General features: G+C 39.3%; 1 protein-coding gene and 1 long non-coding RNA gene across 2 annotated transcripts in view; one reads left to right on the top strand and one right to left on the bottom strand.

The window, feature by feature from the left end:
* The window catches only part of st6galnac3 (ST6 (alpha-N-acetyl-neuraminyl-2,3-beta-galactosyl-1,3)-N-acetylgalactosaminide alpha-2,6-sialyltransferase 3), a 114,010-nt gene that overhangs the window by 54,867 nt on the left and 35,898 nt on the right, over window positions 1-23,245 (top strand). The window lies entirely within an intron of this gene.
* LOC145547899 (uncharacterized) lies at window positions 1,063-22,369 on the bottom strand. The gene is made up of 3 exons (XR_014084168.1): window positions 18,848-22,369; window positions 4,090-4,154; window positions 1,063-3,437 (listed from the first exon to the last, which is right to left on the bottom strand). It is a non-coding gene; the product is annotated as an uncharacterized LOC145547899 (long non-coding RNA).

The raw sequence follows: 23,245 nt of genomic DNA, 5'->3' as shown, positions 1-23,245 counted from the left end.
ACAGCGCATTACTGCAGCAGCTCCTCTGTAATTTGTATTTGTGCATGCAGTGGCGTACGGTCAGCGCCTCCCTACTGGTGCACGGATAATAATCAGTCTGGTAAAAGAAAAAAAAAAAAAAGATGGAACAGCGATCAACACTTCTTCTAATTATCCACATTGCCGCCAGCAGATGAGAAGATGCGGCGTCTCGGCTTGTGCTTGCATGCCTGATCAAGACGAACGCCTTGTCAGAGCTGAACACGCTGCAAAAATACAAAACCTTACCAAGTAGCTTCGGTCTAGTTTCTAGTGTAAATATCTCGGTGCTGTTGAAATAAGACAAAACTAATTTACGTGCAACTTCTCAGCAAGATATAGGTGCTGGTTTTAAGTAAATAATTGCATAATATTATTGAAAAAGTTCTAGTTCCACTCGTTTATAACTAGGTGTGCATTGATTGGAGTTTTCTGGTCGATTGCCGATTACGATCTTTTAAAAAGCCTGACCTGCTGATTCTGATTATTGCTAAATATAGCAATAAAGTCACTGAGTTGGTAACAACCATCGTTAACATATATAAATCACCTGGTGGGCCGTTCTGTCAGGCAAACCTCTAAAAGTAAAACAGGACAGTGGTTGATTTTTAGACCTTTGATGAAATGGATAATATCGGTGAATAATTATCGGCCGATACCCGATTTCACAAAATTAAAGAAATTGACATCCATAAATCGGTGACCTACTTCTGACAAGACATTTTCCCATGTTACAAGTGAAATCATCTGGAATTAAACTTTTTTCATGAATATTAAGGAGTTGCTGACTTAAAACAAGCTCCAAATCTTGCTTAACAGTTACTTATAAGTTAGTTTTTCTTATTTCAAGTGGACTAAGATTTGATATGATTTTGTGTTTTTGCAGTGTAATTCTCCAGCAGATCTTGTGGTTTGTCAGGAAACTCGTTTCTGCACAGAGCTGAGAAGTTGAACCGAAACGTTATCATTATGAAGTACAGGAAGAAAGACAGCGAGTTGCTCAGGATGGAGAGGAAATTAAAAATCTTTTAAACCAGACGTGATGTACCTACAAAAGCAACAGATTTTAATTGATAAATTCACTCCTGTGTTTGGGAAAGAGAGGGACAGGGTTATTAAAATGTTAAGATTACCAAGAGAAAACACACAAACATCACAAAAGCTCTTCTTAAAAAGGAGCAACTTTATAATTAAAGAGGAAAATGTAAATGTAAAATTTAAGACTCAGAACCACTAGAAAAAGCCTTTATGGGTGAAGCTGTGTAAAGATTTAAGCATGAAAATAATAAATCAGACGTTTGAGATAAATTATCGGCCAAAATCGGAATCAGCAGGTCAGGCTTTTTAAAGATCGGAAATCAGCGATCGGCCAGAAACAATCAATCGGTGCAGCAGGATCTTTTTAATTAGTTTTTGTAAATAAAAATCACAGATCACAACTATTTTAAATAACCTAATTATTGCGTAATATTTTTACAGTTACACCGGTGCATTTATTTGATGCTGAGAATCATATCAGGGATAGAAAGTTAAGCGTAAAACCGCGTTGATGACTGAGATGAAACATCTGGACAATGGGAGCGTTTGTGGCCTCTGATGATCCTCATTCTCTCCAAGCAATAAGGAGGAAATTCAGTTTAGCAGATAACAAGTTGTGGCTGTGAATGTGTGTGACAGCCGCCTGGGCCTGAGATTCATGTGAGTGGGCTGCGGCCGGATGTCGCCCAGGCCGAGCCGCTCCGTTATCAGCTCTGCCTCCTGTGGTTGTCGGAGCGTATCGGCGCGCTGCCGTTAGCGACGCCAGATAACGGACCTTACAAAGACACAGCACTTAAATCACGTTGTCACTTTGCAGCGGCTGTGTGGCCGGGGTCTCCGCCTCCCATCCGCCCACTTCGCCATTACCAGCAGCAGATGCTCAAACTGCGGCTTTGCTGTTTCCAGCAGCTTTAAGTTGATTCAGCTTTCATCACTCTTAAATTATTGGCATCTCTTACACACCCTCCTGTTTGTTTCTACTGTCTTAGTACCTGCCAGGGGAATTAAGGTGTAGAAGGGGAAAACATTGGATCTATGGGAGATGCAAAACCATCCATCCATTTTCTTTACACCCTTGTCCCTTATTGTGGTCGGGAGGGTTGCTGGTGCCTCTCCAGCTAACGTTCCGGGCGAGAGGAAGGGTCACCCTGGACAGGTCGCCAGTCTGTCGCAGGGCAACACAGAGACACACAACCATCCACACACACTCACATCTAGGGGCAATTTGGAGAGACCAATTAACCTGACAGTCATGTTTTTGGACTGTGGGAGGAAACTGGAGTACCAGGAGAAAACCCACGCATGCACAGGGAGAACATGGAGACTCCATGCAGAAAGACCAGGGCCAGGAATCGAACCCAGAACCTTCTTGCTGCAAGGCAGCAGCTCTACCAACTGTGCCACTGTGCAGCCCGTGATTGCAAATGATTAATATTTGAATTGTGATGGCACACTCGCACATGAAAATGGCTGCAACCATCCATCTTTGAAAAGCAGAAGTGGAACCTCCTGCACAATCAACAAGAATGCAGCAAGTAGTTTCTGAATAGTAACAACATTACTGTCTTTTCCAGTAGCTTTACTGTTAAAGACATGTATTTTGCAGATGACCAAACGTGCTGGAGCTCTGCTTGTGTTGCTAGGTAATGGGTGGAGCTCTACTTGTGTTGCTAGGTAATGGGTGGAGCTCTGCTTGTGTTGCTAGGTAACAGCGCCGGCCATTACCAGACACCAAGAAACTTTAACTTATGGCTAAAAAACCTCAGGATGTTTTTTAAGCACTTGCGTTGTTTTTAGAAGCAGTTGAACCGGTATAAAATTATACAAATGTTAAAAAAATTTGAATTTTGTGTAACATTTTTCCTTTAAAATCTAGCTAATGCTGATTAGGCTTCCAGTGATGCTAACGGCTTAAATGAAACATTTGATGTCTCACATTTCATGTAATTTGCAGCAACCGCTCCTGTTTATTGCCTTTTATTGATCAGGCCATAAACATCAGAAGCTGTAATAAAAATTTTAAGGCTCATTGTCAGATCAGTCTGGACATTATGAGGGTCTGAGCTGCTCTGCATTAACCTGAGCATCGCAGAGAGCTTCCTGTTATTAAACCGACGTAAAACCCAGTGAGTCGTCATAATGAAGGGTTAAAGCTCCAGACAGTCGGCGCAGCTAAGCTGACACTGAGCTCCGTTACATTACAAATCGTTTCAACTTCCCTCACATCGCATCTGTTACGGACCTGAGCAGAGAGAAATGTTTGGGAAGAAAACTCTGTCACCTGATTGGTCACGGCATCTCTTTGAAGTAGCCTGCAAGGCTCCTGATTGGCTCTCTTGGAAGCAAATCGTATTCTGATGGTTTCCTGCAGCTTGCTTCTGCTTGAAGACAAAAAAATGTGATTTTATTTTTTAGTTTATAAGAGTTTGGAAATTGTTCTCAGACTTGCTGCTACAAATTGTGAAAAAGTGAAGAAATGACTTATGCAATGATTTTTCCAACTATGATATTTATCTTTCCATAAGAGCAAATTTTCCCAGAACGTTTGTTTACTACTGTGAAAATTTCTCAAAACAGGGTCATTTCATGGATAACTTTGAAACTGCAGAAGTTTTTACCACAAAAACCAAAAGAAAAGTAATCATACTTTAAAACTTAGTTGAATCCGCAAATGGGGTTAGAAAATAAATTAGCTTAATGGAAAAACTACAAGTTTTTAAAACACTCAGGTTTTGTGATAAAAGATGGTTTTGACACACCAACAATAAAGTTGCTTCAAGAAAGTCAATGGGACAGAAAACATAGACTCGTCAAAATACAGTCATAGGAAAAACAAAAAGTACATCCAGTTTCAATCCTACGGTTTTATCAGGAAATACCGCAATGTTCTTGTATTTAACTGGTTGTATATTTATTTAAATTAACTCAAAAAACAAGCACCATATTTCACTCCAGCCATATAACTGTGCAAATTGGAAATACTGACTTAAATTTGTTTAATAGAAACACCAATTTTGCGCGTATTTCACTAACCTGCGATGGAAACACTTTTTCTTTGCGTCACACGGCTCCCGTGATCAACAACCCGGATGTTGCTACTGCCGGAAACCATGAAGAACACAACAGGAAGTAGTTGGAAGATGAAGCATGTTTTTTGTTTGTTTGTCGTGTGATCAAACTTATTCACACGTTATTTAAATTTTTTCTTATTTAATGGAAACACTGCAATTGTAAACTTATGTTTTTTCGACATTAGCGGCATATCTGCAAAGTTTTGCTCACATTTGCATCGGAAACGCAGCTACTGACACGTTTAAAGTGATTTTTCTGATAAGACTTCTAATCGGCAACAATTTAAACTATGTTGCAGTTTAACATATTATGTTGTAATAAAAAAAACAGATTTTTTTTTTTTTTTTTACATATTTAAAAGTAAGTGAGTTGATGAGTTATGAATTTAAAAATAGAAATGACAGAAAAGTTTGAAGGAAGTAAAAAAAAAAAACATCCCTATGTAGAAAACTTCTCAGCAACACAGGTGTCATTTAGTCATGGCTCATTTATCTCTGTGTAATAGAAATCACCCTGAAATGCAGAAAGCATGAAATTACATGACTTTTTTTCTGTTTTCTTATTTTACAGCATCCATTTCATTCAACTTTAACTCCTGCTGAGATGTCATAATGGAACAGGAGGCAGGGTGGCAGTAATAAAATCTTAGATGACAAGCTGAATTTACTTCTGATGAGGTTTTTTTTTCTGTTTGTTGAAACATAAAAAGCAGGATCTGCTGCAGATTTTCCAGCTGTGATTAAATATGAATGCATAAATACGAGCAATAAAACCTGAACACACAAGGCAGCAAAAGGATCATTAAAAGTTAACACCAACAGAAGCAAAACCAGACTTTTTTTTAAGTGACGTCCACGTCGAAGAAGCACCAAATTAAAAATCTGCATTCTGTAATCACAAATTAGTCACATCCTGCTCTCTCTCCCAGGCCTTTGAGTTTTATTTTAACCCGCTTTTGTAGCCGTGAATGTCAGGACAGCGTAATCACGCTCCATAATCTCCAGCTGCCCACTTCATATATCTGTATTCGCCCCTGGCAGTCGCCGCTTTCTCCTCCTAAAATAGCTTCAAACGAAACACCGTTCAGCTGAACCGCTCCTCGTCTTTGTTGTAGTCGCCGGCTCGGAGATTCAGCCTGTTTCTTTTTTCATGAACAGCCTTTTAACAGCTGCATGCTTTTGTACTTTTCAACAGTTTAAATTATCTATCAGTGCGGGGGCTTCGTGTGTTCAGAAACTTTCTGGTACAATTGAGAATATAAATACTTCCTTTGTTCACTTCCCAGTTTAATAGCTCATATTTTTCCAGCTTTGATATTCTGCTGAACCTGAAAGAACATGAACCCACAAAAATACAACAAACAAATCCAATTCCTCCAAACGAGCATTTGGTTCAATCGTTTTTAAAGTGTTTACTGTCAGGATCAATAATACACTCTTCAAAGGGCTCCAGTTTTAACCCGTTGCTTAACACAGTTTAACCAAAACAAGTGATAAAACATTTATATCTTTATATCCATTTTCCCTTCATCTATTAGTGACAAAAATAAAAATTTGAAATTTGACAAACGGATTAGGGCTGTTGTAAACGATTATTTTAGTAATCGAGTAATCTATAGATTTTTCTTACGATTAATCGAGTAATCGGATAAAAACAATTATGAAATAAAATATTGGTAAATCTTCCATAACACCAGTGTTACTATCGGATATCAACATCAGTCTATTTTTTCCACATTTGTGCTTCCCTACCAGTTACTTTTTTGTAGACCGGGGGAGCAATACGGGATATTTACGGCTCCTCCGTTCAGAAACTCATCTACCAGCCATGTTCCGCCTCCCGTTTGTTCAGACCGGGATGATATAAGTTTATTGTGCGGTTTGTCCGTAAAGCTGCTCTTACCCTGTAAGCATCAACCCTCAGCCGCCCGCCGTGTTCAGTCTCTCCGCTCACCTGTATAAATCCTCCTCAGCTTCTTCCCACCGTTCAACCAGCAGCTCCGGAGCAGAAAGGCTGCCGAACTCCCGGCATCGCGCCGGTCATTTTAAGGATGTTTATTGGTCCCACAAAAAACGATGAAAACCCGGAATTATCACCAATCAGTAAAATCCCCGCGGGCCGAACTTGAAGATTGGACGTTATGCCGCTAACACGTAGCTTCCGTCAACAACTCAGAGGCGGAAGTCAGAGCTCTGCGCAACGCAAATAATGTTCCGGCTGAAACACGGTGCGCTAAATGATAAAACATAAATTAACGAAGCATCGAGGCAGGTCAATTTTCCTCAAGGAATTTTAATAATCGAGGTACTCGAATCACTCGAATCGTTTCAGCCCTAAAACGGATCCCGTTTGTTGTTCAGTTTCATCATCTTCTCCTTCTTACTAAGTTCAAGCCATTTTCACTGCAAAAACACAAAATTTTAGCAATTAATTTTGGTTTAATTTCTAGTGCAAACATCTTGGTACACTTAAAATAAGACAGAACTGACTTACAGATAACCTTTCAGCAAGATATGAGAGCTTGTTTAAATTAAATTATTCCTTAATATTGGTAGAAAAAGTAACAAATTTTACTGGATGATAAATTGTTCCAGAAATGATCACGATAAACTAGCGGTTCTCAACGTGGGCGGTACCGCCACCCAGGGGGCGTTCAGAGGACGGCAAGGGGCGCTGGCGGACATTTTTACAAAAGGGGGGCGCTGGGATGCCTTTGGGGGGCGTTTGGTCGAAGGTAAACTTTACACCTTAAATACACAACAATGCCAGTTTAGACTTTGAGCAACTTGGTAAAACTGTATTGTGTAACATTAAAACATGCCTGGCTGCAACTGTATCGATGGCAGCTGTTCTTCTTCTATTCAGTGTTTGTTAGCTTCTGTTAGCTTCTTGGCGCAGCTCCGTTCTCCTGCTACTGGTAGCTAAAATCACGATACCCTCATTGTGTATCCCTCTGAAAAATGAACCCATTTAAATAAAGAAATCCCTCCATGGATGATACAACGATAGAGAGCGTTCATTTTATAGCGTTAACACGGTGCTGTAAGTGGTCCGGTATGAAACGGGGGTAATAGAACAACACAGCACTTTTAAATTTCAATAATCAGAATGCAGAAATTGTTTCTGACGCGCACATTGTGCAAAACTCTGAAACAGGAGAAGCAGGACATAAAACGGAGCGACGAACTAGATGTGAATTATGGCATAAAAACAGAGAATCTGATGCTGAACAGTGAAAAATCAACACATGATGTGAAACACATGACGATTAGGCGGTGCAGCAGGTGATGAGATTACTGATGATGACCGTCAATAAACGATAAAATAAATCTAGCAACAGGAAAGAAACTAAAGTGGACATAACAATAAACCCAATAAACCAATAGATGATAAAACTAATCAAATCTTCCGCAATGTCTTCTCAGAAGGAACCACAACCGACCTTACCTAGAGAGGCAGAGAAGCTTGAAAGAATCTTGAAAAGAGTCAGCGTGATATCTCTTGAGAGACAAACCCTCAATAAAACAATAGAGGACATGAAGAGTCAAATTACCAACATGGAACTTGCTCTACAGGAAAAAGATGAACTGCTTCGGGAAAGGGACAAGTTGCTTCAGGAAAAAGATGAAGAGCTAAAAAGCAAGTGTGAAGCAAACACCACCTTGGAGCTGACAAACGCAACCCTGATGCAGGAGAACACAACCTTGAGGCAGCAGAGCAAAATTTATGAGCATCTTTCAGCGCAAAAATGAAGACTTGGAGCGAAAAAGCACAGCAGACAAGCTGAGGAGCGACACGCTTGAGGAGACCATGTTCCGTGAGCAGGACGATCACCGCCAACATTTGAGGGAATTACGCGCCCTTGAACAGGACTTCGAGCGCTTGACAGAGGCAAGCAATATCTTGACGCAGCAGAATTCCCACTTGTGGAATCGTAAAGCAACCTTGCAGAAGAAAATCACCACCTTGAAGCAGAATATCAGAACCTTGGAGCAGGAAAACACCATATTGGAGGAGGAAAACACGACCTTTGAGCAGGAAAACACCGTCTTAAAGCAGCAAAACACCAACTTGGAGCAGGAAAACACTGCCTTGAAGCAGCAAAACACCATCTTGGAGCAGGAAAACACTGCCTTGAAGCAGCAAAACACCATCTTGGAGCAGGAAAACACTGCCTTGGAGCGTATAAATATCAACCTGCAACTTGAAGTGGAACAGCTGAACCAAAGGCTGAGGAACAGAGGAGCAGCAGAACCAGCAGCCATCTGAATTGGAAACCCACGAGGACAGTCAGTCAGTTTCAGACACGCCACAGGAGCAGCCATCTGTACTCAGACATGTGGTCAGGGGCTTCACTAATACACTTGTGAAAATGTACACAACAGGCACACTGAGATATTGGGTTGAACTTTAGTACTTCGAAATAAAGAAGTGTCATGAGGGCTCCAGGCTTCATATTTGACTTTTGGTGGCAGGAGAGCTTGAGGCCCACAGAACTGGGGTGCTATGGGAACTTGACGCCATTGAACTCGGGTCTCCTTCGTCACTAGACAATCAGACTCGCTGGTCTCCGGACTGACCTCCAGGGCTTTGTGGCGAATCCCTTTGGTCTCTCGGCCGACCTCAAGGGTTTTTTGTGTGTGGAAATGCAAGGGTTTGCATTTGCAAAACCGACATAATAAGAAATGAAAGTGTATATATATATATATATATATATATATATATATATATATATATATATATAAGGGTTTGGTCATTTTCCAAACCCTTGCCTTGGAAAATGATTCCAAGGCAATCATTTTCGAAGAATCTGACCTTGATAGACTGGCATCCTCTGTGTTGTAGCAGCAGAGGAATGGTGAGTGTCCCTTTGCTGGGGATTCTTTCACCCGTAGAGCGATATAGAAGGGAATCCTCTGTAAATGGGGGGCGATGATGTCACGGAGTAGCAAGGTGAGTAGGATTACACACGCTAATCTAGCGGTTCTCAACGTGGGCGGTACCGCCCCCCAGGGGGCGTTCAGAGGACGACAGGGGGCGCTGGCAGACATTCTTACAAAAGGGGGACGCTGGGATGCCTTTGGGGGGCGTTTGGTCGAAGCTAAACTTTACACCTCAAATGCACAAGAATGCCAGTTTAGACTTTGAGCAACTTGGTAAAACTGTATTGTGTAACATTAAAACATGCTTGGCTGCAACTGTATCGATGGCAGCTGTTCTTCTTCTATTCAGTGTTTGTTAGCTTCTGTTAGCTTCTTGGCGCAGCTCCGTTCTCCTGCTACTGGTAGCTAAAATCACGATACCCTCACTGTGTATCCCTCTGAAAAATGAACCCATTTAAATAAAGAAATCCCTCCATGGGTGATACCACGATAGAGAGCGTTCATTTTATAGCGTTAACACCGGCGCTGTAAGTGGTCCGGTATGAAACGGGTGATGGAACAACACAGCACTTTTAAATTTCAATAATCATAATGCAGAAATTGTTTTCGTTGTTTTAAAAGGTTTATGTCAGTCTGCCTTTTCCCTATTGATACGTTTCCTGACCGCCCTGCACCTTAGGGGCTTAAAAAAAAAGACGAGCACGTTGCGCAAAACTTTGAAACAGGAGAAGCGGGACATAAAACGGAGCGACGAACTAGATGTGAATTATGGCATAAAAACAGAGAATCTGACGCTGAACAGTGAAAAATCAACACATGATGTGCAACACATGACGATTAGGCAGCGCAGCAGGTGATGAGTGAAGATTACTGATGGTTAGCGTCAATTACTGATGGTGAGCGTCAATAAATGATTAAATAAATCTAGAAACAGGAAAGAAACTAAAGTGGACATAGCAATAAACCAAGAGAGGATAATACTAATCAAATGAAACTAAATGGAAATGAATGAAGAACAAAATGCAAAAATAAACTAAGATACTAAAGTAAATACAGAGGAATAAACTGGTATGGCAAGACCTTTCGAGCAATAATTAATACTCGACTGTATGGCAAGAATAAACAGACACTATTTCCAGATAAAAGGTAAAATAATATTGTTGAAGTGTCATGGGTTTGTTGAGACCATATCTAATACTGATAATAAATATATCTTACAGACCATAACAGTAAAGAACTGATCACTTATTTATGTTTTTAATTAGATTTGATATATTTATTTCTTCAACATTATTTTTCATGTCTGTTAATGTCATGAGGCTGAGACTCCATGACACTTTCAATTTGACTCCTTAGGATTTGATTAAGAACCAGATTTGTTCTTTGTAATTTCTGTCCAGTAAAACTATTAATCTATAATCAATAGACAGGTCTATATAAAGATATTATCCATGTTTCTGTCTCATATTTCTATGGCATTAAAAGGACCTGGAACTTTTGTTTTTCCACTGAAAGCTCTGGTTTGCACAATAAATGCCATGTGGGTGAAATTTTATGGATGATACTCTGATGTCCCATTCTCCTGAAGGCAGCACAGAGCTGCACCACCAGAAACTGACAAACACTGAAGAGAAGAAGAGCTATGATTAATGTAGTTACAGTTTCTATCCATGTTTTAATGTTGCAGAGCTCAGTCATTCTGCAAATAGTTCAAAGTTTAAACTGGCATGTTGAACATCTTTTATCTGGTAATTTTGTGGAATATTTAACTAGAAAATGGCACAAAATAAGAATATTTTTTCCACTCTGATTGGCTGCTGTTAGGCCTACCAATTTTAAGATGAATTTTCATTCATTGCATTTTTCGTAGACGCCTGTGAAAATACTTTCTATTCCCATGACTTTTTTGTTCTCTAGGAAATTATCTTGATGATAAATACAGAAACAAGCATAAAAATCAAAACTTCTACAATAGTGATAGTAATGTTAATAATAAAATAATGGTCAGTGCAAAGTAGCATGCAAATTCTTTGGTGGGGGGCGGTGAGGGACCTGGATAAGGGTTAGGGGGGCGCTGGGCTGAAAAAGGTTGAGAAAAACTGCGATAAACGATAATATTGTTTTTATGAGACATTTTCAAGTATTATAATGGTAATAATGGCATAATAAGGCAAGAACACATTATCACAGATCAATAAACTTTAAATTGTAATGAAACACTGGAACTGGAAGACGATTTAAACATTTAAAATAAAGCAACAAATAAGGTGAATTATGAAGTCTCTCTAAGCAAAACGAGCTAATTCAAACCAAATCACCAGACTGAAGATTTTTATCATCCAGTTTTTGGTAGAAAGATAGAAAAACGATAAATCATGAAAATGGGAATTATTTAGCTTGTTTTAATTGATTAATTGATTACTGCTTATTGTGACAGGCATAATTCAATTGGCCGATTCAAAAACATCTTCCCCATGTAATAAGTGATAGTTTTTCATTAATATTATTGAATTATTTAGTCAAAACAAACTCCTGCATCTTTCTGAAAAGTTACTTTATATAAGCGTACCAAGATATTTGCACTAGAAACTAAATCAAAGATTGTGTGTTTTGCCGCTCAGGTGGTAAGCAGGAACTTTCAGTGCTGTTTGTAGTTGTATGCAAATCATTATTAACAGGTCAAAGTAACCGATTGTTTGGGATCAATTGGAGTTCAAGCTATTAACTCTGACAAAGCAACCGGCTCCTTATTGAAAAGAAACGTTTGCTTCACCGCCGCTAAAACGAGTCAAACAAAAAGAAAAACTGATTGCAAATCTTGAAGTGCCTCAACGGAAAATGAATTAATGTGCTAAAAAACAATCAGAAAACTCTGATGATCCAGTCGGCATCGCTGAGCCGGTGAATCGGTGTCAAATAAGTCACCAGCAGCGCCCGCTCCTCTGCATCCGACTGTATCTGTAATTGCTTTGTGTTTTCCCTGACAAGACAACAAACAGCCGGCATCAGGATTTGTCGAGTAGGAGGCGTAAGCGCGTTATTCCTCGCTGTAATTTTATGCTCATCACTATGACCTCTTTAAGGAGAACAGAGAGCAGGAGGAGGAGTTATTGTACCGTTTCCCGTCGCGTGGCGATGATCTTCAGGCTCGTCTCGCCTCGTCCCGGCCAAGAATTTGTCACCAAGCAAGCGTGTAATGACATTACTTCTGTGTGCTGAGAGCTTGTAATTGGTGTGAAATTATCTTATTAAATGAAGCCACTGGAAACTCCTGGGCTTGAATAACGAATTCTTGGGGGTTCACTGGGTCAAAGGCGATCAATTCAGACAAATGGAGAAGCGGTTGAACTGGCCGCTCCCAAAGCAGGAGGAAGATCTTTCCTTCCTGCGTTTGGCGTGACCCCATCAGAGGGAGAAAAGCAAACTGTCACATAAAGGCAGAGTGCAGTCTTCGCTAAAGGCCATTTGCATTCACGGTTTAATAATGTAACGACTCTCGGATGATACCAGCAAATTTATTAGCAGGGAACGCGACACTGGGCTGGTCAGCAGATTTCTGCTATTAAATGTCTGAAATGCCTCTTATCCTCGGTGATTCAGGACTTTAGCTCACGATGCCGTGCGGCTCTTCGCTTCCTTCTCCTTTATTACCTTCACAAATTAGATGCAAGTCATTTAACAATTTCCTTTGGTCAGTGTCGAAGTTTGTGTGGTGGATCTAAAAAGCCGGCATTGTAATGAAAATGAAATCATTTCACAATTTATTGCTTACTTAAAACCAGGTGTTTAAACATATAGTATAAAACCCCCCATATTCTTTTCACTAAACCTAAACCAGAATTATTGATATTTACTAACAGGATATTTTGCAAAGAAGATTTTTAAGGTTATTACTAAGTTCACTCGTAGATCTACTTTAAGGCATTTTAAGTTGAAAGTGTCATTATCGTCCGTAAACGAGTCCGAAATCAACATAAAAAAAACAGATAATCATTTGCAAATCAACTCAAATAAACTACTTTGTTTATTCACCAAGTTTGTGAACTCAAATAAGGAAATTGACTTTGATCCCCCTTCTGCGATCAATGAAAACATTTAAAATATAGATGTATAAAAAAGGCAAAATAAAAAGATTAAAAGTTTGTTCTTGTAAATTTCTAGATATGAAATCAGAAAGTTAAAATAGTGCAAATAATTGATGGTATTGATCAGAAGACATTGATTGTAACGTACTATGTTCATTTTATTAATCTTGTGAGAGTGTTTTCACTTTGCACTTCACACAATATGAGCAGGAAACGAAATTATTTTAGTAATCAATTATTCTATTGATTAATCAGATAAAAAATATAATAATCTGCAGATTTTTCATTTAGCCACTTCTGCTTATTTTATCCAATAATGTAAAGATGCAACTAAACAAATAATTCAATATTTTTGTAAATAAGAAAAAAAACAATTTAGCATTTTTTTCTGAACATTTCATCATTTGTAGCAAAGGATGCAACAAAAAAAAGAAATAACGTCATAAGAACAGAGTTACGGAAAAGTGTATTCTTTATTCCAAATGCAAATGTTTATAGTTTTTTCGTAAAGTTTCATCTTCATGTATACTTCAGTTAATTATTTCAATACCTGATTCATGACAATTGATCTGAATGATCATTTCAGCGCTAATATACATTTATAAAAGGGAAAACAAATCATACATTTTTTGTTCTTTTAAATTTGTGTAATACTAAAGTAGTTCCAAAGTTGGAAAACATGTTTGCAAAGCTGGATGGTCTGCAAACTTACTCAGTTACTCCAGATTTGTCAGAAGGAACGGCTGTACCAGCTTTCTGATAAAATAAAACTTTTCTTCAGTGTTTTAGTTAAAACACCAACAGTTTTCTTTGAGCTCAGCTCAACATGCTTTGTTTACTTTATGGGTTTTACTCCCATATCTATATCAGATTAGATTTACTTCCTGCCTTTTTACTCCCAATAATTTTGTTACGAGTCCGGCAGACATTTGTCTCCCTGGCTTTGACAGAAACTGCTGCAGCTTCTTATGCGAACATAATCGCATTCAGCTCACACGAATCGCTCGTTGTAGCAGCTGGGCAGGGAAGCAGGTAGGAGACACGGTTATCCTCCAGACTCTAAAGCTGTAAATGCATTTTCTGCTCTGATCTATTGCGCCTGAATGAACCCCACAGCAGCAAAACGACACGCTTCTGCTCCACCAGTCATGTCGCAGGTCAGCCTCGTCTAAAAGCTTAATTAGATCAAACGCTGTTGCTTTAGAAAATACCAACGTAAACAGGTGAAATGGCCTTGTGACACAAAGCTCCAGTCTGTCTCTGCTGAGATTCTTGCTTATTTACTGCTCCGCTGGCTTTTATTCAACATCATGTTTTAGTCTGGCATCAAGAACTGAATGAACTTTTAATAGCAGGAATAGCTAAATAAATTATCTTTTTAAAAGAGAATGTGGTGCAGTTGGTAGAGCTGTTGCCTTGCAGCCAGAAGGTTCTGGGTTCGATTCCCGGCCCCAGTCTTTCTGCATGGAGTTTGCATGTTCTCCCTGTGCATGTGTGGGTTTTCTCCGGGTACTCCGGCTTCCTCCCACAATCCAAAAACATGACTGTCAGGTTAATTGGCCTCTCCAGATTGTCCCTAGGTGTGTGTGTGTGTGTGCATGGTTGTTTGTCCTGTGTGTCTCTGTGTTGTCCTGCAACAGACTATAATGTAATCAAAGACCGTCTCTTTCAGATGGTCTTTCTTCTTTCTCCTCTTTTTTTCATCCAACCTGTTTTCATCCAACTTTACCTCATTTAAAGCCTGTTTCCCTTCACTCATGGTCCTTTTTCCTATTTCTAGTCTTTTTTTCTTCCCTCTTGTCAGCCGTATCGCCCTTTTTCATCCAAACTTGTCTCTTTTTTGTCCTCATTATCCTTCTACACATTATGTTCTTGGCTTCTGTTCGTTTTATTCTGTTGGTTTTTTTTTTATATCCTAGAAAAAGTAAACTTATACAACGCAGATTTCCACATTGTCAAATTGAGTCAGTCTAATCTCACATTCAAATTCAGTTTATCAGCAGCAAATCAATTTAGCAAGTCCTTGTCCTTCATCCTTTATAATATCTGTTTCATCCACTTTCCTGAACTCAAATTTAATTTCTTCCCATGGTACCATCTGGGCAGATTAAACGGATAAACTCACATCTTCCCTAAAACCTTAAAAAAAAAAAAAGAAATATGAATAAATGTTATATGGGTAAAAATTTAAAAATCTATTTAAAAAATCCTTTATTAATATCTTTAAGATGATAGCAACACAAATGAAAATCTTTACTGCACAAATATTTGATACCAATTTGGTTAGATTTGAAGAAGGTTCACCCCTGCCCGTTACCTAGCAACCACAGTGAAGTTCCGCCAGTTACCTAGCAACCTAAACTGAGTTACAGAATGTTTGGTCAGCTTGTTTTACTGCTGTAATCCTGTCTTAAAGAAGCCAAGTGTTAAGAGTATTTTTGCTCTCCGTGTGTGACTGATGTGGAAATGGAGCAGCTAACTGGCCGTGGTTTTCTGCGCTTTGCTGTGTGGGAACAGGGTGTTTCTGCGTGAAGGTGAGAACGTGTGAAGAGTGGTGTGCCATCACGTACGGTGTGAGATATTTCCCAGTTTTTTATGTTGTAAAATTTTACCACTTGCCCACCTTCTTCTGCTGTTTCTTGTCCGCTTTTCATCTTTTCCCACCTCGGTGGTTCACATTTCAGCTAATGTAGGTGAGAACCGTTTCATCAGGGCAGTTGGTGCCGACCCATACAGTACTCAGCATTTATTCATAGCTTTTAGAATTTTTCCCACTTGATTCTATGTATTTTATTGGAATTATATGCAACAATTTTTCAGCATGTTTATTTTTTTTTATAATACATAAATAGCTGGTGGGTCACTTGCTGTTACACATCAGCACTAGGCATCAGTATGGATGGACCCCTTGGATGTTAGTGTTTACATTCAGACATTTTGTGCGCACAACACTGGCTGGCAAAAAGACGATTCCTGTACATGCCATCCATAGTTGCACTGCCACGGTAGAACAATCCTGTTAGCTAGAAATGTAGGTATTATTAATTTAGTGCAGTGCATCACAGCAAAGGGAAAAATAATGCAGAAAAATTGTTAAAGAACAACTCTTAGCCACTTTTTTTCTCGCTCTCTGTGTCAACTATGCTGCAAACAGACGCATATCCATAGCAACTGACAACATCACTAATGTACCAGGATTCAACATCATAAAACATTAAAACATTTCCCACACATAGAACAGAATATCCAGATCATCCTATCAGCCTAATATCCAAGTTTTATCAAAACAGAAAGGTCCATTAGCGTTGACTTCCGTATAGAAATGGAGGAAGGTTCATGGCCGACCCACTTTGACAAAATAATTTATCTTGCCTGCATCAGAAGAGTTTGGACAACTTCTTCCTGCTGCATCAGTGGCCTAATTTTTACCATAATGCCCAGGAACGGTAGTTTTGTGTATTTAGCTTCACCCATTTTCCCATTCACTCTGCTGCTTTTTTCTACTGATTTATTTGACTTTGTGTTGGTCTATCATATAAAATCCCAATGAAACCCGTCAAACTGTGCGGTTTAAAATGTTGAGTTGGAAGGGATGCTTTGCAAACGGCTGCTTATCTTGAATCTCAAACACTGTTTCTGGTGTTTGTTCTCTGATGTGCTGTTTCTTTGGAGACACTATCAATAAATCTGCAGAGGACACTTGGATGTAAAATGCTGCTTGCTGCTTAATGCGAGGCAACAGTCACTCCATCATGTCAGATAATGCATTTATGGTCGCAGTCCAGACAAAGATGGATCTCAAATTTGTGTCCTAAGCAAGAAAAATGAGTTCGCCCACAATGCTCTGTGCCCCATCAGTCGTAATGCATCCTGTCAGTGTTATATATTCAACTTTAAATTGAAAGTGAACTATTCGGTTCCAATTATACACAACGCTGTGTGAAATGGGCAGCAGTCACCTCCAGGCTACGGTGTTGAAATCCCCAAAACCAGAGTTTCTCCACTGATAAGTCATGTTTCCGCTGTGGGTCTCCCCTGATAAATACCACCTTCAATGAGTCATTTTAAACTCTAAGGGGGGGCTGGCACCTTCTTGCAACTTTGATTTTTAAATTATAGTAATTCCAGCAAAGACTTGAGGCCAAATTAGACGTTGTACATTCTTGTTTCCAGTGTCTTAGCCCAAATTCCCAGCTAATAATTATAAACTTTTTGACATGCAGCTGGAACAATTGCCTTCATTTCACCACTGTTACATATTATAATTTTAAAATTATACAATCAAAGTACTTGTTGTTTTATAGTGAAAGGTTCATGGCTGAAACGATTCATTGTGATGAATCAATTATTAATCTGTTAATCTGGAGTATACAGAGTCAAAAAAGGTCATTTAATGAAATAATGATACATAAGAAATATTTTACTGTTGTTTAGAAGCGAATTTCTGGCTGCAAAGTAAAGTAATTCTGATCTTTCATCCTTACCTGGGGAAGGTAATCCTAATGAATCCAGTTTGTTTCATAAAACGGTTGAAATAAGTCCACATAGCACAGCTCCGATCGCCCTGCTGCCACATAGAAGATGGCGGACGCTTTTACGTATGACTCAGCGCTCCATGAGGCGTCTACGTATTCATGTCTATGGCCCCATGAGGGGGTCTACGTATTAATGTCTATGGCCCCATGAGGGGGTCTACGTATTAATGTCTATGGCATGGGTGCTCAAACTTTTTGAGAGCAAGATCTACTTTTTCTCTCAGCAGCCGCCTGAGATCTACCTCATGACATAAAAATTGCAAATTAAACTCTATTGACTTATTTTATATGCGAATATACATCAGTTATAGCATAAATAATAAAGTCACAGAAAACCTAATCCAGTTTCTTCCTCAGTGAGATTCTGACACTGGGAGCAGCTTACTGGTTTCTGGTTACTGGTCTCTGGTTACTGGTTTCTCAGTCAGAAGCTGGTTGCAAACCTGACGCCAGCAGGTGTCAGTCAGTCATGGTGGATCTGAAATTTGGTTTGATGACCTCAATATGAGAAAATACAGACTGATAGGGGGAACCAAAGAGCCCAATAAAGGTAAAGGCAAATCTTCTGAAGTCGGGATATAATTAATTTAATTTCACATAATTATCGCGGTAGAATTTGTTAAAACTTAATGAAATATATTTGTCCTATTTGATGTTTGTTGTGACGTATGCTCACAAACGAACGAGGTAATTAGTCCAATTTTGTCGTTTATTGAATATTCAGAAACTACAGCAGGTGTGATGAGCCACAGGAATGGTAAAAAAAAAAAAAAAAGGTAAAACAACCCGAACAGACTATCAACTGAAAACATCTCCTACCTTTTTACTCTGTCGTTTAAGCACACCCGTTGCCGTGGCAACCGCCTGCACCCCGCAAGCCGAGCAAAGATTAGGATTAAAAACACAACATTCAGTCCGTTACATATCAGGTTCCCAGGCTTGATATTTATTTCTCGATTATTAATAAGCCTCTCATGAACACAGCGGTGGTTGAGTAGCTAATTTAAACTCCTGCTCTGCTCGTCAGTCGGTCTTTGAGTCGTTTTTTTTTTTTTTTGTTAATGGAACCGAAACGCACAGAATTGCGCAACACCTTGTTGAAACAATAATTACTGAGATTATTAATTTTAAATGTTTCGTTGACTTTTTATAATTATTCTTTTTTAATGGAGCTACAAACGTTTAGGATCTTAGTGAATATTTTTGATAAGCCTACCAGAAGAGGAAGTGCTGGACTCAGCGTCCTGGCGGCGTTCAGTTTGTCACCTGCCGAGATCGACTCAAAACCTTTCCGCGATCGACCGGTCGATCGCGATCGACGTATTGAGCACCCCTGGTCTATGGCCTCAGCCAGCTTACTAATTCTTTGGTTACCTAGCAACAACCTGCTGCGTAACAAGCAGTTACAAATTCCCGCTCAAATTTTGGTTACCTAGCAACGGCCCGTTGCAGCAGAAGTTTCAGTTTTTTCCACTGTGCCTCATAACAGCTTAAAAATAAACAACGGTTTGGAGTGAAAACTGCGGATAAAACAGGAAAGACCATGGCACTAATTTGGCAGTATTTCATATAATTAAAACAAAAAGCAATAATCAATCATTTTTGATAATAACATGATGTTTCTCAGCCCTAGTGTTTTCTAAAGGAATTTTATTACATTTTAGGCAATAAAATTTTTACTTTCTTATTAAAAAATGAATTATTTGTTTGTTTGCTTTATTTTATGTATTAAATTATTTAATAAAAAATCTGCAGAATGTGGCAGTATTTTTTATCCAGTGAATCGTCAGAATAATTGATAAAAAAAAATGTATTGTTAGTAGAAAACTTCCCCTCAGCCACTCCTGTCAGACTCGAAAAGCATTACACTAATAATCAAAACAATAAATTAGGGCTGTTGTAAACGATTATTTTAGTAATCGAGTAATCTATAGATTTTTCTTACGATTAATCGAGTAATCGGATAAAAACTATTATGAAATAAAATATTGGTAAATCTTCCATAGCACCAGTGTTACTATCGGATATCAACATCAGTCTATTTTTTCCACATTTGTGCTTCCCTACCAGTTACTTTTTTGTAGACCGGGGGAGCAATACGGGATATTTACGGCTCCTCCATTCAGAAACTCATCTACCAGCCATGTTCCGCCTCCCGTTTGTTCAGACCGGGATGATATAAGTTTATTGTGCGGTTCGTCCGTAAAGCTGCTCTTACCCTGTAAGCATCAACCCTCAGCCGCCCGCTGTGTTCAGTCTCTCCGCTCACCTGTATAAATCCTCCTCAGCTTCTTCCCGCCGTTCATCCAGCAGCTCCGGAGCAGAAAGGCTGCCGAACTCCCGGCATCGCGCCGGTCATTTTAAGGATGTTTATTGGTCCCACAAAAACGATAAAAACCCGGAATTATCACCAATCAGTAAAATCCCCGCGGGCCGAACTTGAAGATTGGACGTTATGCCGCTAACACGTAGCTTCCGTCAACAACTCAGAGGCGGAAGTCAGAGCTCCGCGCAGCGCAAATAATGTTCCGGCTGAAACACAGTGCGCTAAATGATAAAACATAAATTAACGAAGCTTCGAGGCAGGTCAATTTTCCTTGAGGAATTTTAATAATCGAGGTACTCGAATCACTCGAGGAATCGTTTCAGCCCTACAATAAATAAAAATATCCCTGCAAAGCCTCAGTAAATATATTGTCATCATGAAAGTCTTCCAGTTTTGCTTACATCAGTCACTCTTACCTCCCACGCTGTATCCGCCTCTCATTTCCCATAAAGTTACAACATCCCTGGATTAAAGACATTAGAGATGCATAAAATGTTTTAATAAGGAAATATTTAAATAATAAAAACTGAAAAGGTAGCTCTGTGTTTAGTAAAAGTGCCAAACTGATGAGAATATATTCCCCTAAGGGAAGAATAATCACTTCATTATTCCATCTGTCACCCTGGTTAGGGTTTTTGATTTGTGCGGAGAATTATTTACCAACGACGTGACGAAAATAAAAATGTAAAGTCACGACAGTGTGCTCTCTAAGCCTCCTGTAAAACCAGGAGCGAGAGGGTGTTACATATCGAATTCAAAGCACATTTATATGTGAGCCTCCATAAATCTCCTTTACTGTATGAGAGGGGACCCGGTGTGGCTTAAGAGCAGCGAGGGAGAGCTTACCGGCGCCACGGTTAGTGGGATTACTCCCTATTGTCGGTTTTTGAAAAGGTATAGCTCCAGTTTCAAAGCGGTTCTAAATTATTCAACAAACCAGGTGAGATTAATTGATTATTGAGCTCTAAATCAATGATAATCAGCGGTTCTGTGTGTAATAGGTGATCTTAGGTCTTTGTCTTGATCTCTGCCCCTGGAGAAATCTCTGAAATTGGCCCTCATCAGATTCACTAATCCTCGGTTTTTACTCGCCCGTCTTAGATCGTCTTAGCTCCTTCTTATTATGCTGGAAAGGTTGAAGGGATTTCCACGTTTGCCTCATGCTGTTTTCCACTCTCGTTTTTGAGTGGAAAAGTTGCACTTATGACAAATGTATTCAGACCCCTGCCAACCTGCTCAGACCTTCAAACACACCAAGGTCTGATTTTATGCAAATTAAATCCTCATAAATGGTTTATGGGTGTTGTGCATGAAGGTAACAGCACCGTGTTGTTGCTGGTACCAACCCTGCTAGACTTTGCTGCTCTGCTAGGGCAAAGCCAATAATCTGTTATGCGGCATTGGTTGAAAAAGCCTCTCTGCTGGCACTGGGCTTTGATTACCAAGACACTTCAGACTCACCTTGAATAATGCATGGATCAGACTCATCTGTTTTACCAAAAGAGATGCTGCTTTCTCTTGTGTGGGCCACAGTTTGGAATAATCGTGGGATTCTGTTCTCATCTTGGAATCAAGAACTCAAAAATCAAGATTTCATGAAATCCAGGGAAAAGTATAGTCCAATGAAAACTACAGGAGATTTGTTCATCCATTTTCCATACCTGCAGAATCTGGATACTAATTGAGGCTGTGTTAGGTGTTGAAACGTATTTTGGAGTTCTCTTAGGTAGACTTCAGAAATTATATTTAAAAAGTCACCTAATAACTGTCCACTTTTTGCACGTTTTTATACTCGCATTTCGGTCTCAAGTGCTTCTAAAAAAAACACCTAGTCATTTTTTTTCCTCAATAAGTTAATGGTTTTCGGGAAAATGAGCCGTATAAAAAACCTCCTGATGGTTGAGTCCCACTGCGCCGTTACCTAGCAACCCCAGCCCAGCCCTGTCCATTACCTAGCATCCCAAGTGGAGCTTCAGATTGTTTGGTCAGCTGGTTGTACCGCTTTATGCGCTGTACAATGGCTGCTGGAAAAGACAAGTGTTTTGTTGTTGACTTACTATCAAGAAACTACTTGCTGTACTCTTGTTGGTTGTGCAGGAGGCTCCACTTCTGCTTTTCAAAGATGTATGGTTGCATGATTGCGCATCTTTTTGCAGCCTTTTTCACGTGCAAGTGTAAACGTTCAGTTGGAGGGTGTGGCCAGCAACACCTTATTGGGATTTAAAGTGACGGGAAGCCTTAAAACAGATCATACACAGAACTGAGCAACTAAGTTCTCATTATCTAAAAATGTAATGAACATGTTTTTTTATAGCTCATATGCCTATATTAACCTGTTCAAGGAAACATAACGGGTCACCTTTAATTCTTGTCCCATGTCTGACCCACGAAGCGTCGTAATCAATGCTTTGGCTGCTCTGCCAGATAGGCCAGAAGTCATCTCTTGGACTCTGGATGAACTCAATCTGTACACAAATTTTTCTTTCTCGTTCATTCTGAACATAAATTATGCAATCAACTGCTACTATTTTTTCACAAGTGAAATACAGATGCACACTTTCTTGGATTCATCCAGTCAAGTTCTGTGGCTAGTATTGCAGAATAAAAGTCCACATAACAACAGATTTTACTCATTTTTCAGCTCACATGTGGTTCAAAAACGTGATTGTTTAAGGTTTTTATTTTCACTTTCAGACGTCAATCATCTGAGATTCACCATCCTAATGTTTGTTTTGCTGAAACATAAATGGTGAGGCTGTGGACATGTGACAGGTGGTCTGTTTCCATGACATTACATTTGGCACTCCTGCTGGTATCAAGGTGATCAAACTGGATCTCATTTTGGGGTTTGGGTTTGGTTGAGCTGAGGTATGGCAAGCAGTGAAATAGATGTTACCAACATAGGTCTGTGCCTCAGAGTGCTGGTTACTGAACCTCTTTGGCACAAAAATAACCTAACAAATAACGGAAAGATCTGTTGTATGTTTTTCATTTACAACAGATAAAGAGGATGGTTTTATTTAATGCATAAATAACAAAGTACATTGCTAGTGCAGGCTGCTAAACACTGGACACGGTAACATCAGTTAGGCCTTTCACAATAACAGATGTTGCTGGACGATAAATTGTCCCTGAAATGTCCAGAGAACATTTTAATCTAATATAAAGATAATGGCATAGTAATGCAGGTTTTCCCTGTCATAGACTAATAAAGATTAATTTACTCCACACTGGAACTGGAAGACATTTTAAATATCCAAAATAAAATCCAACAACCAAAAATAAAAA

Source organism: Poecilia reticulata, chromosome 17, assembly GCF_904066995.2.
Source record: "Poecilia reticulata chromosome 17, P_reticulata-male-v2, whole genome shotgun sequence".
Classification (NCBI taxonomy): Eukaryota; Metazoa; Chordata; class Actinopteri; order Cyprinodontiformes; family Poeciliidae; genus Poecilia; species Poecilia reticulata.
The sequence above is the reverse complement of the archived record's forward strand: the minus strand, read 5'-3'. Positions and strand labels throughout refer to the sequence as shown.